Below are 11,359 nucleotides of genomic sequence, written 5' to 3' on the forward strand. Positions count from 1 at the left end.
TAGCAGGACCAAGTACTGATTTTGCCACAGACCCCTAAGTGGCCTCCTCAAGCACTGAACTCACAACCCTGGGTTTAGTAGACCAATGCTCAAACCACTGAGCTTAAACCATTTTCCTTGATGACCACCTTAGAAGGCCACTCAATGATGGGCACAGGGATTAATCCTTATGCTGATCCTATTTAATATTTACACAAATTACCTTTCCCGAACATTATTATGAAAATTTGTCTATGCTGATGACGTTGCTCTGACTACACAGACACAGGATTTACCTACCATAGAACAAATACTAACCAAGGACCTTAACACCATGGAAGAATATTTCTTATATTGGCAGCTAAAACCAAGAACCACCAAGACTGTTGGGTCAGCATTCCAAACAAACAATCCAATGGCTATGGCAGAACTGCAGATAAGACATGATTCCACCCCAAAATATCTTGGTGTGACATTATATCGAAGCCTAACATACCACCAGCACCTGAAATATATCCATGATAAAGTAAAGATGCATGTCAATCTCACCCAGAATCTGGCAGGAATGACCTGAGGAGCCAATGCAAAAATTCTACAGACCTCTTCACTTGCCTTTGTCTGCTCTGCCGCAGAATACTGCTCATCCATCTGGACACACATAGCTCCCACAGATCACTTGTCAACTCTCCACTTTACACTGCCACATGGATAATTATGGGCAGTGTAAAATCAATGTCACAACTGCGGCTTCCTCTACTGGTGCACATCCACCCCTCCAAATCTGTCGTGACATGAGAATACTTCAGAAATCCCATTATATGAGGGAACAAGGATCTTCTAATACAAGAAGACCTAAATAACTTACTGAGATTCTGATTCAGATCGAGAAAACCTTTCTGGTTTGCAGTGGAAGAGCTCAAAGATTCAGGATTCTTCTTGACAATGGGAGCAAGGTGAAAGGTTGCCAATGTCCCAAACAAACACCTCATCAAGGATCCAACTGAAGAACCCAGTGGTTTTTCACTCCGCTGGAAAATATGGTCACTTTGAATCACATCTGCACATCACATGGCAGATGCACTTACTTTCTCCATAAATTCGGACTGAAACTCAATCCTCTTTGTGACTGTAGAAACAGACTTCAACCTATCAATGTCCCAAAATAATCATATCCGTGGTATCTCTGCCTGCACTCTGCATCACCTGAAGCAATTAATTGGATTGCCAACCGACATTTGGATATCTAACATGGCAGTTTCTAAGTCACATGAAAAAAAGAATAATCAAGACTGCATTTTTTTCTAAAAGATATATGCTAATTCAAACAAATTAACTCAGGGAAGTCCTATGGCCTGTGTTATGCAGGAGGGCAGGCCAGATGATCTAGCTTTATAATCTACAAATCCATGAACAATGAATGAAAAGCCTTGCTAGTGCTTCCGATTTCCCTTCAAAAATTTGTAAGATTTAGAGCACTCCTAGCAGCTGTTTTGGCTGAGAAGGGATTTGAACCTGATTCACTGACATCCCAGCTGAGTTAGGCTTTAAAAAAATACAAAGGCAAGCAACACCTTCAAATGGTGGGAGAGGCATGTCTTTAAAGAGCAGGGCTTTAGTCAGACTTTATTAAGCCAGTAAGAGCCCACAACATAATGAAATTCATATGCACATAGTTATGTTTTATAAACTTTCTGGCCCCATCTACAGCATTGCTGACATTCTCAAAACCAGATCAGCAGCTGCCTAAATCTGCGGGTGCCCAGCAGCTGTTTCAGCTAGAGAAAAGGAGTATGAAACATGGGATTATACCTTGCAAACTCAGGCCTGTTTCCCGCCCCCTCTTCTCCCATCTGTTGGCCATATGCATTCCTATGGCGTTCCACCAAGACATGCATCTTGTTTGAAGGAGGGCACTGACTTCTGTGCAGTTTAATGAGTCACAATCACCTCTGCTCCCGTTTTACAAAAGATATTTGAACATGTATTCTTCATTTTTTTTAAAAAAAGTCATTATTTCTTTCTGCCAAGCGAACTGGTTTCAAAACCTGTTTTGTAAACATTGTCAGTGACAATTTTTGTTTTAATCATGGCAGGCCCATGAAATCCCATCTTACTTTGAGTTGTCTGGGAACTTTCTTGTAACGACTAATGTTACGGTTTTGCAGCAGAGTTGGGTGTTAAACTGATTTCTTAAAACAAGTTTAACAAACTAGAAAATGTAGACTCAATCCAATGTGTCGTGCATTTGGCATTTCAGTTTCATTGTGGCTGCCATCTGCCACTCTGTAGCAACTGCATTTTGATTTCTGCAGTATAAAACAAATTCTCAACGGCTGACCATATGGTTTTAATATAACAGATTGGGTAACCTTGCCTGCTGTGCCTTCAGCAGAAGCAGAAATCCATGTGCTGAAGTTAATGATTACTAAAAATACCTGCCATATAAAAGAGACACATTATATCCTTCACTGCACTCTGCTATATGAGTGTTCCTTAGCCCTCCATAGATTTCTTTAGTGTCATGGCAGAAGGTTATATTAAAACATGTTATCAGCCATGTATGTCACTGTTGAACGTACAAGTACAGTTGTATAAAAATACATAAAAGTGATGAGTATTACTGCAGAGGAAACAAGAAATCTGGCAGCCCCGGCATACTAGAAGCCAGGATTTAACACAAATATTATGGACAGCCACTCACTCCCAGAATTTAGCTATTTAATGCCCGTATAATGCATCACTGCTGTAGGATTTACTTGGTGTATCTGTTCAAATTGCCACTCACCTAGTGGAAAAAGCCTGATGATCACCTGGAATCAGCAACAATTACTGGCAATGAGCATCTGACAGCAGGGTAAGCTAGAACCCCATCACCATTCTTGTGTTGTAGCACCATTATACCTGAGTTCACCTTATACTTGATGGCCTTATTTACTGTCTCAGTCAGGTTCTAAAGTTGCAGCAGTTCAGATTAGGGTGTTAAAATTCATGAGAACTGCCCCAGCACCCAAGGCAGAGAAAGAGAGGGAGGGAGATATTGTACTGCACTCCAGGATACCCCTGTAAAGGGGCAGAGCAGTGAAGGAGAGGAAATAGTGTAACTACTATTCAAGCTCAGAGATAGAGTACTGATGTCAAGATAAAAGCTTATTTTGTTTCTGTAAATTTTATTGCCGTGGATTAGTAAGGCATCTGAGTTTTCTTTACAGTGTGATTCCACTCGGAAAAGTGACCATGTAAAAACATCTTCTGACTCATCAGGTCTGTTCCCTGGGTGTAGCCGATTATAAACGGTGGTGCTGAGTTTGGAATAAAAACATATATATTTGAATAGGAGAGAGATTAGCTGTTTACTTTAGTGGCTGAAGTGTTACTGTTTTTTACTCCAGTTAGCATGGCACAGCCAACACAGCGAGAGTGAACTTGATTCAGCAGAATTGTTTATTAAGATCAGTTACACCTGCACAAATCCAGGGATGGCAGTTGAGTTGTGCTATGTTGTGCTATATTCAAAAACACTGAACACAATTTTCAAAAGTGACTAAGGACTAGAGCCACAAAGGTACTTAGGTGCTGCTGACATTTCGTAGAACCAGATCAGCTGCTGCCTAACTCTGAGGGTGCCTAAGTTTCCATTGGTGGGCCTGTGTAAAACCACCTAAGTCCTGCTGTCACTCCATAGCTAATGAGCTGCTCAGGGCCTTTGCTCAAGCCAGAGCCCCAAAGCATTCCCCTGCCTATCTCTCAGCAGAGCCTGATCCCACATGTATGTTCAGAACATGCTTTGGGGATTGGGCCCTGCACAAAGGAATGGGATTTTAAAAAGGCGTGTCCCTGGAATACCCACTATCCCAGTGGTTAGGGTATGTAGCTGGGATGTCAGTAAGTCAGGTTCAAATTCCTTCTCAGAGTGCTTTAAAGCAGGGATTTGAATGAAGGGCTACCATATCCAGGGCCGGCTCCAGCATTTCTACCACCCCAAGCACAAAAAAAAATAAAATCCGTGATCGCGATCGGCAGTGGCAATTGGAAAAAAAAAAGCCGCAATCGGCTCCTTTCCCTTGGCTGCCCCAAGCACCTGCTTGTTATGCTGGTGCCTGGAGCCGGCCCTGACCATATCCCAGGAGGGTGTGCTAAACACCAAGTGACTAGGAATGCTTGGGAGGGTGTCTCAGTCTCTCTTCCTGGAGCTGTTCCACTTTGTGTTAATAATGAATGGACAAGGGACGTGAACCTGTCTCCGACATTGCAGGGGAGTGCTTCAACCACCAAACTATCGTCTCGCCCTCTCTATTGTGTAATGAATATTTTATGAGTTATATAAAGTGGAACTTCAATGGGAGAGATAGAGGGTCCCAGCCCAGAATAGCCTGGTGGGTAGGATGCTGCCCTTAGATGTAAGAGATCTAGGATGAAGTCCCTACTCTAAATGACACAGAGCAGGAATTTGAATCTGGGTCTCCCATGTTCCAGGACAGCACCCTTGAAAATGGGTTATTGGCTCTAACAGGGTGGGTTTCTTTTTTGTGAAAAAGGTCTAGGTTTCATCTTCTAGCCCATGGGCTGACCTGGCTTAGGTGCCTAACTCCAGGGGGAGGGTTCAAGGCTGAGAGTTCAAAGCAGAGATAGGAGCCTCCCTTTGGTGGCCAGAAATTGTGCGGGAAAACAGGGAATTCTGTGAAATTCTGCATTGCGCAGAATTCCCCCAGGAGTAATTATATGAAATACATATTGCTATAAGAAAAATGATTAAATTAGGCTCTGCTTATACGTCATTCTATTTCAAAAATAGATTGATGAGGCAATTAACATCCTTCCTGACTATGCATATTTGTTATATACGAAGTATAAGATAATGTGGTAGGGGAGAATAAGGTCCTGCACTCTTTTAGCCTACATTGTAATCCATGACATCACTGCCTTTCAGTATGGTTTGTGCCACCTAGAGCATTAATATTAATAGTTAACAGGGATTTTCAAAGAGGCCTAAGGGAGACAGAGACCTTTGGCTGCTACCCCATGTCACACTTGTCCATGGCTGATGATGTGTTCTTAGGGTGACCAGATGAGGGAAAGAAAATATCAGGACACATGGGGTTGAGGGGGTGCAAAAAAATAAATAAATAATAAAAAAAGCTGAGTCAGTCCCACCTGCTGGCAGAGCATATCAGGACGGTCCCGATTTTGTTTTTATTTTGCTTATTTTGCTGTGTAGAAAGCACCCTCTGCCGGTTGACCCAGGTTGGCTGGTTCTCCTTTCTCTCATTGGCCCATGATGCTGGTGCTGGTATGTCTTCTTTGGGCAGTCCCTGTACACCAGAGGTGAATGAAACTGCCCCATACTCCCGCCACCCCCCACAAAAAATGTTACTGTTCCAGTCAGAAGAATTTACATCCTGCCCAGTGTGACTGACTAAATGGAAGATACGAATGGCAAGATTGGCCTATGTAATGATGCACACTATTGTGCAGTGGCAAAGAATTGGTAACACAGTTTACCCCGGAAGAGTACTCAAACATTATTGGGACACAAGATTTGCTAACTAGCTAGGATACCCTTTTAATTGAAATAGGTAATGAAGTTCAAAATGCTAATGAAGTTTTAAATCAAATGTTTGATGGAAAAGCTGAAATGTTGGTATTTCCTAAGTGTAGAGGAGTAAGGGAAATTGAAGTTTCTAGTCTGAGAAAAATGGAAGATAAGTAGGAGACTGTTATGGGAAAGTAAGCGTTAACAAGGCCATGACCAAAGCTTATGCTACCATTATGTTTTGAGCCAGGTTTTTAATGACTGTTTCTGAGAATTGTAAATGTTTTGTAAAATCTATATTGAGAATATGGGAAAGCTATTGGTGCAGATATGAATTTAAAGTGTGTATTGTAAAGAGCCCATAGGGAGGTAGAAATATTATTGCAAAGGACTGTTTAATGTTGATTAGTATTATAATAGAATATAAAAGGTGTAGATTTGTTAGGTTATGGAAAGAGCTCCAACTAACATCAAAACAGGACTGTTTGGGTCCAGGATCTGTCAGTGGACTGATCACCTATTGCTACATCATTTCATCTGAGAGTCTGAGTACAATAGTAGCATATGTGTAAGTAGTAATTGGATGCCTGTTTTGCTTAACTTTTTTTTTTTTTAAAGTATGGATGTATTATTGAAAGTATAGCCTAGTGGGGCCTCTAAATTTTCTGTAATTGACCTAAAGGCTTGAACCTGAAAAGTAAGTTGGGTTTTACTGCGTCCTTGAGAACTGTAATATTAATTGAGAACATTTCAACATAAAATACAAGTAGTGATGGGATTTTAGTAGTACACCTGATCAGTACCCCTCGCTATCAATTGTTGGGGGAGAGGGTGCAGGGAGTGGAGGAAAAGGTGCGCTGTGGCTCGTAGAAACCTCCTGTGGAAGGCTGCTTTGCCCAGTTGAAGTCTATCAACCTATGCAGGGATACACAAGATTGATGCACCACAAAACTGTTCACTGGGTCATGAAGCTGCCATTGCCTTTGTGGAATGGGCTTTAATCTTGAATGGAGTTTTGCCCTTGTCTTGACATGACCCCCCCCCCCCCCAAATCTCCTCCCCCAAATATATCTGGCTATGCGGGCCCTGGAAGCTTTCTGTTTCTTAACCCTGTGGTGTATTAGGATTAACAAAGCAGAGGTTTTGCTGAGAGCTTGTCCTCTAAATACAGATCTTAAGTGCAGTCTAGATAGCTTTCAGAGGGGTTGGATTTGGCCAAAAAAGGAGAAAAATCTCTTGGGATGAGTGGAAGAAAGAAATTTATCTTAGGTCTGAATGAAGAGTCTAAGTATTACCACCCTTTCATTATGGAAAAAAAGAGCAAGGCCAGAGTTCCTGCCCCAATACCTTTCATACACAAGTTACAGACACTAGGAAACTGACCTTAATTGTCAGGAAATGTAGTTGTAGCCGTATCTATCCCAGGCTATTAAAGAGAAGATGAGTGAGGGAATTTTTTGTTTTTATTGGACCAACTTCTATTAATGAGAGAGAAAAGTTTTTGAGCCACACAAAGACCTGAAAAAGAGCTTTATATGACTCAAAAGCTTGTCTCTATCTCTCACCAACAGAAGTCGGTCTAATAAAAGGAAATATAGTGACACTTGAGAAAGAGGTTTGAAAAGGGAACCCAACAGCAGATTTAAAACTAGGAAAGGTCACATGTAGCTACTTTGCAAATAAGGAGTCTGATTAGGCTGGAGAATTTTTTGTTTTAATGGACAGGGGCAACTAGCTTGACCCTCTGCTACCAGAACTGAAGATAGAGCTGACGGGTGAGATCTGAGTGAAATGCACTGCAATTCCAAACACAAGCCCATTCATAAGAGCAATTCAACTAAGGCCATGCCCACTGTGTATCCTCCTGACGTTAACCATGAATCCAATGAGCATTGGAGGAAAGCTTGCTGAACTTCAGCAGGATTGAGAACGTCTCTGGTACATCCTAGTGATTTTTTATTAATTAACATGCCCTCTCAATAACCAGGCACTCAGGTTTAGAGATCCTGGGTTGTGATAGAACAGTACCTGTGATTGAAGATCCAGAGTGGATAGTAATAGTGGAGAGGCCAGATCTCCCACTCCATGAGGTCTGAAAACCAGGGATGGCCAGGGCAGTGCCATCAGAATCACTACAGCCTGTTGTCTCTCTACCTGTTAGGTGGTGCATGCTGTCATGGGAAAAGGAGGGAATGTCTGCAGGAGAGCCCTTGGCCATACCTAGGAGAAAGCATCCAGTCCCCAGGCCCACCATTTTCTGCTCCTGACGTAGAAGTTGTTCCTCTTGGAATTAGAGCTAGAGAAGATCACACGTTGGTTTCCCAAAAGTCTGGGTTATGCCCTTAAGCTCCCTCTGCTGAAGACACCATTGTTAAAGTGGCTTTGTAGCAAAGCATGCTGCCGTGAATCAGCTTAGTGATTTTAAAGCCAGGACAGCTCTGTACTTCCATTTCTTTGGCACCAAAAACAGTATGGAGTGTAAGTCCAGATACCAATCCTTATCTAGGACAGGCTCCATCACCCCAAGATTTGCCAGACCATAGTCTTCCTCTTGGACAGGCTGATTTAGGGAAGGGGAGATCTTTTTCATTTTTGTGGCATAACCATTTGGGGTGGGGGGGGAAGGGGGTCTTAATCATTTGTCCACATTGGTGGGAAAATAGGTGTGACTAAAAATGGGGGGCAGCATGCACTCCACCTCCCCCCAAAATAGGCTAGTACTCATTGATTTCACTTGGGAGCATTCCTGGAGACTGAATCACCTCTAGGATTAATGGTCCCAGCTTTCCCCAATCTAGGGAAGGAGAGAAGATAGATTCTCTGAGCATACATATTTGAAGCTCCAATACCCCACAATGGCTGCCTACAGAGGAAAAACAGTTTACAATCTCTTGACTAAGTTATCATTAAGAGGGGAAAACATTTTTTTGTCCTGTGCTTCAGATGCAGCTTTTTCTATTGGTTCCCCAACCCCCTCAAGTATAGGTTTACTACCAAAAACCTGTCTTCCAGAAGTATCTGCTTCCATAGCCATAGATGCCTTCTTGAGCATCGAATGAGGCATCTGAAACTAAAGCAGATGTTATGGAAATTCTTTAAGTTTGATCCCAACCCCAGACCTTCTTGGGAATGTGAGAGAGCAGGGACTCAGTAAAAGCAAATACTGCTCTAGTGGGGGCGGGGAGGGAGTGGCCACTGCAGAGGCTCTAATCACTTCATAGTCTCTGCAGAGAGCTCATTCTACCCCTCTGTCAGTGAAAACTTGTGTAGGATTTTTTATTTTATTTTAAAGCGCAAACAGGTTTACCAAGCTGCTTTTGCACCCTTAAACAAGATAGCCAGGATGGGAACGTAAGGGTCAGTTTTACAGCTCACTGGAAAATATTGAAAATATTTTTGGGTGTTCTCTATCTTAGACCTCCCCCTGATCTGTGTCCCCTTTTTGGCTGACTGCTGTGGGAAGATACCCAAGAATAACAGCCATACTCAAGAGTAAAGGCAAAAAGCTGTGTAGGGAAGAATCATTCCTGATGATCCTCTAGGATTTCTTTGCTCTCTGTCTGTGACCCTTACACTGCTTAGAGAGGACTACCAGGAGAAGGGGCAAGGCCTTTGGAGTAATAAGAGTCTGGATAGGAAAGAGCTTATGCTTTTCCACAATGGACTCCAAGATGGCTGCTGAGAAAGTAGGACAGGAACCTGTTCTAAAATGGCTGCCTGTGGTACACAAGCTCCCTACTCAAAAATGGGCACCAAGCCCCCACTACAAAGCAAAGAGGGGACAGAGGCAGGAAACTGATTTCACTGTGCTGCCAGTTTTCAAGAGGCCTACAGGATTGAGTGGGTGTCCTGACCACTGCATGTCCATTGGCAGGGAGAGAGAGGGGTCCAGGCAATTTGCTTAGCTCCCCCATCATGATGCTTTGGAAGGTGACTGGGGCCCCAGAGTTTTACCATGTTGACTGGAGCTGCTGAGGTGGGATACTTGCTGATAAGGGCCCAGTCTACATTATTGGCAGCAAAGTGGGCCTGTTTCCTGGGCACTTTCTTCAGTGCCTTGTCTTACTGGGCCCCTCACTTTCCTATGAGGGGACTGCACTGTCCTATGTCAGGGACATATGCTGTTTGCTTTCTAACTGCAGTAGCCCTCTGAGATTGGAGGATCAAAAGGAATGCTTTTCCCCTTAGTACACTATGCCAAAGGGGGGGGGGGGGGGGGTTTGAGCAGAACAGAGATGCCCTTTTCTTTTTATGCTTTTTTCCAACATTACCAGGGCTAATTTGAAGGGAAAGCATGGTCAAAGTCCCCACAACTGCCTGGAGATCCATGAGGTAAATCTGAACAGCCCTTAAACAAAAACAAAAAGTAATGCTACACTAACAAAGTGGACAGCTAAGGGGAAATAAAAGAACCAGGAGGGAAAATAGATTGACAATCTACAAACACTCCACCTGCTTACCCTTTGGAGCCAGAGAAAATTCTGGAGGGGATTTTCTGTGGAAGGACTTATCTAGAGAGTTAGCCCAGCCAATCAAGACAGCTGACTGCCTCCTTTAGGAGAGATTGAGGAACCCAGCACTACTGAATTTATAGAGCCATCCCCCACAGTGAGAATGCACCATATCCACACAAGTTATTTTTATACTTGAAAACTCTAAAAATGTGGTTTCTAGAATTTGCAAGAACATTAACAGTTAAACTACAGCTAAAAGATGCAAAATGAGTGACATGATTCTTAAAGATTAACTGTCCCAAACTCAAATTTTGAAATTCTAAAAGTTAGGATTCCCTCTGCTCCCAAAATGATTGCGAACATTTCCTTTTTCTCCTCAGGCCATTGGTGCTAGCCATAAGCAGCAATGTCTGCAGCTACACTTACTGAAGTATAAGGAGAGCGAGGAACAGAAAAGACAGTACTGGATGTCAATTCCTTAGCAGGGAGTGACATCTTCATGTCAGATGACAGCATCTAAGACTAACACTTACATTATGCTGCTCTCAAATGTTTCCATATTTGAAAGGTTAATATACAAGTGTGAGAATGAAGAGAAAAAAGTAGGCAAGTATGGGAATGGAAACCAGTCAATTGCAAAATGGGAATGGGGGAAGGAGCTGGAGGAGAGGTGCAAGAGAATAAGTAGTCATAGACAAGTAGACTACCCAGCCTTCAACATGCCTGGATCAGTTGTCTTGAGGCTTCCTCTGTAGATTGCTCCTCCGAGGAGCTTGCTAGAACTCAGGCCCTTCCATAACTAAATGGGTCTCTTCACCACTCCCTGCTATAAGAGATGCCAGCACAGGTTGACATTAGAGCTGAATACTATAGTAGAAAGCAGACTAGACCTTTGCCAGTTTGACAGGTCTGATCCTGACACAGATGGGACTACCGAACAAGACAAAGATAGTCACCCAGCAATTGCAGTGAGCAACTGGAGGCTGGCCTGATTTTCCCCTATGCCTGGTCTTCCTCTCAAAGCCAAACAGAAATGGGGACAGGATGAAGACATGGGTGTTAGGCATATGAGTACACAAAGATGACGGAGCATCAGGAAATATGGGCTGCAATAAGATGTAGTGCAATATCAGTTAAATTTTAACCCCACCCCCAACAATTAGACTGGCATTCAGACAAACCAAGATGAAGTGACTAGGTTCTCTATTGTTGATTGTGATCATGTAGTTCTTTTGTGAAAATCAGTGTGGTTTAATATTTGTGACTTGTTTTGTAGCAGTCTTAAAGTGAAAATATTTTCAAAAATACTGCCTAGCACTGCACTTCTAAATCAAGACAACTATTTTATGTCAGTGGCTCCCAAACCTTTCACGAAGGCAACCCTCATCAACTGTGT

This window comes from Trachemys scripta, chromosome 9 (genome assembly GCF_013100865.1).
Source record: "Trachemys scripta elegans isolate TJP31775 chromosome 9, CAS_Tse_1.0, whole genome shotgun sequence".
In the NCBI taxonomy this organism is placed as follows: domain Eukaryota; kingdom Metazoa; phylum Chordata; order Testudines; family Emydidae; genus Trachemys; species Trachemys scripta.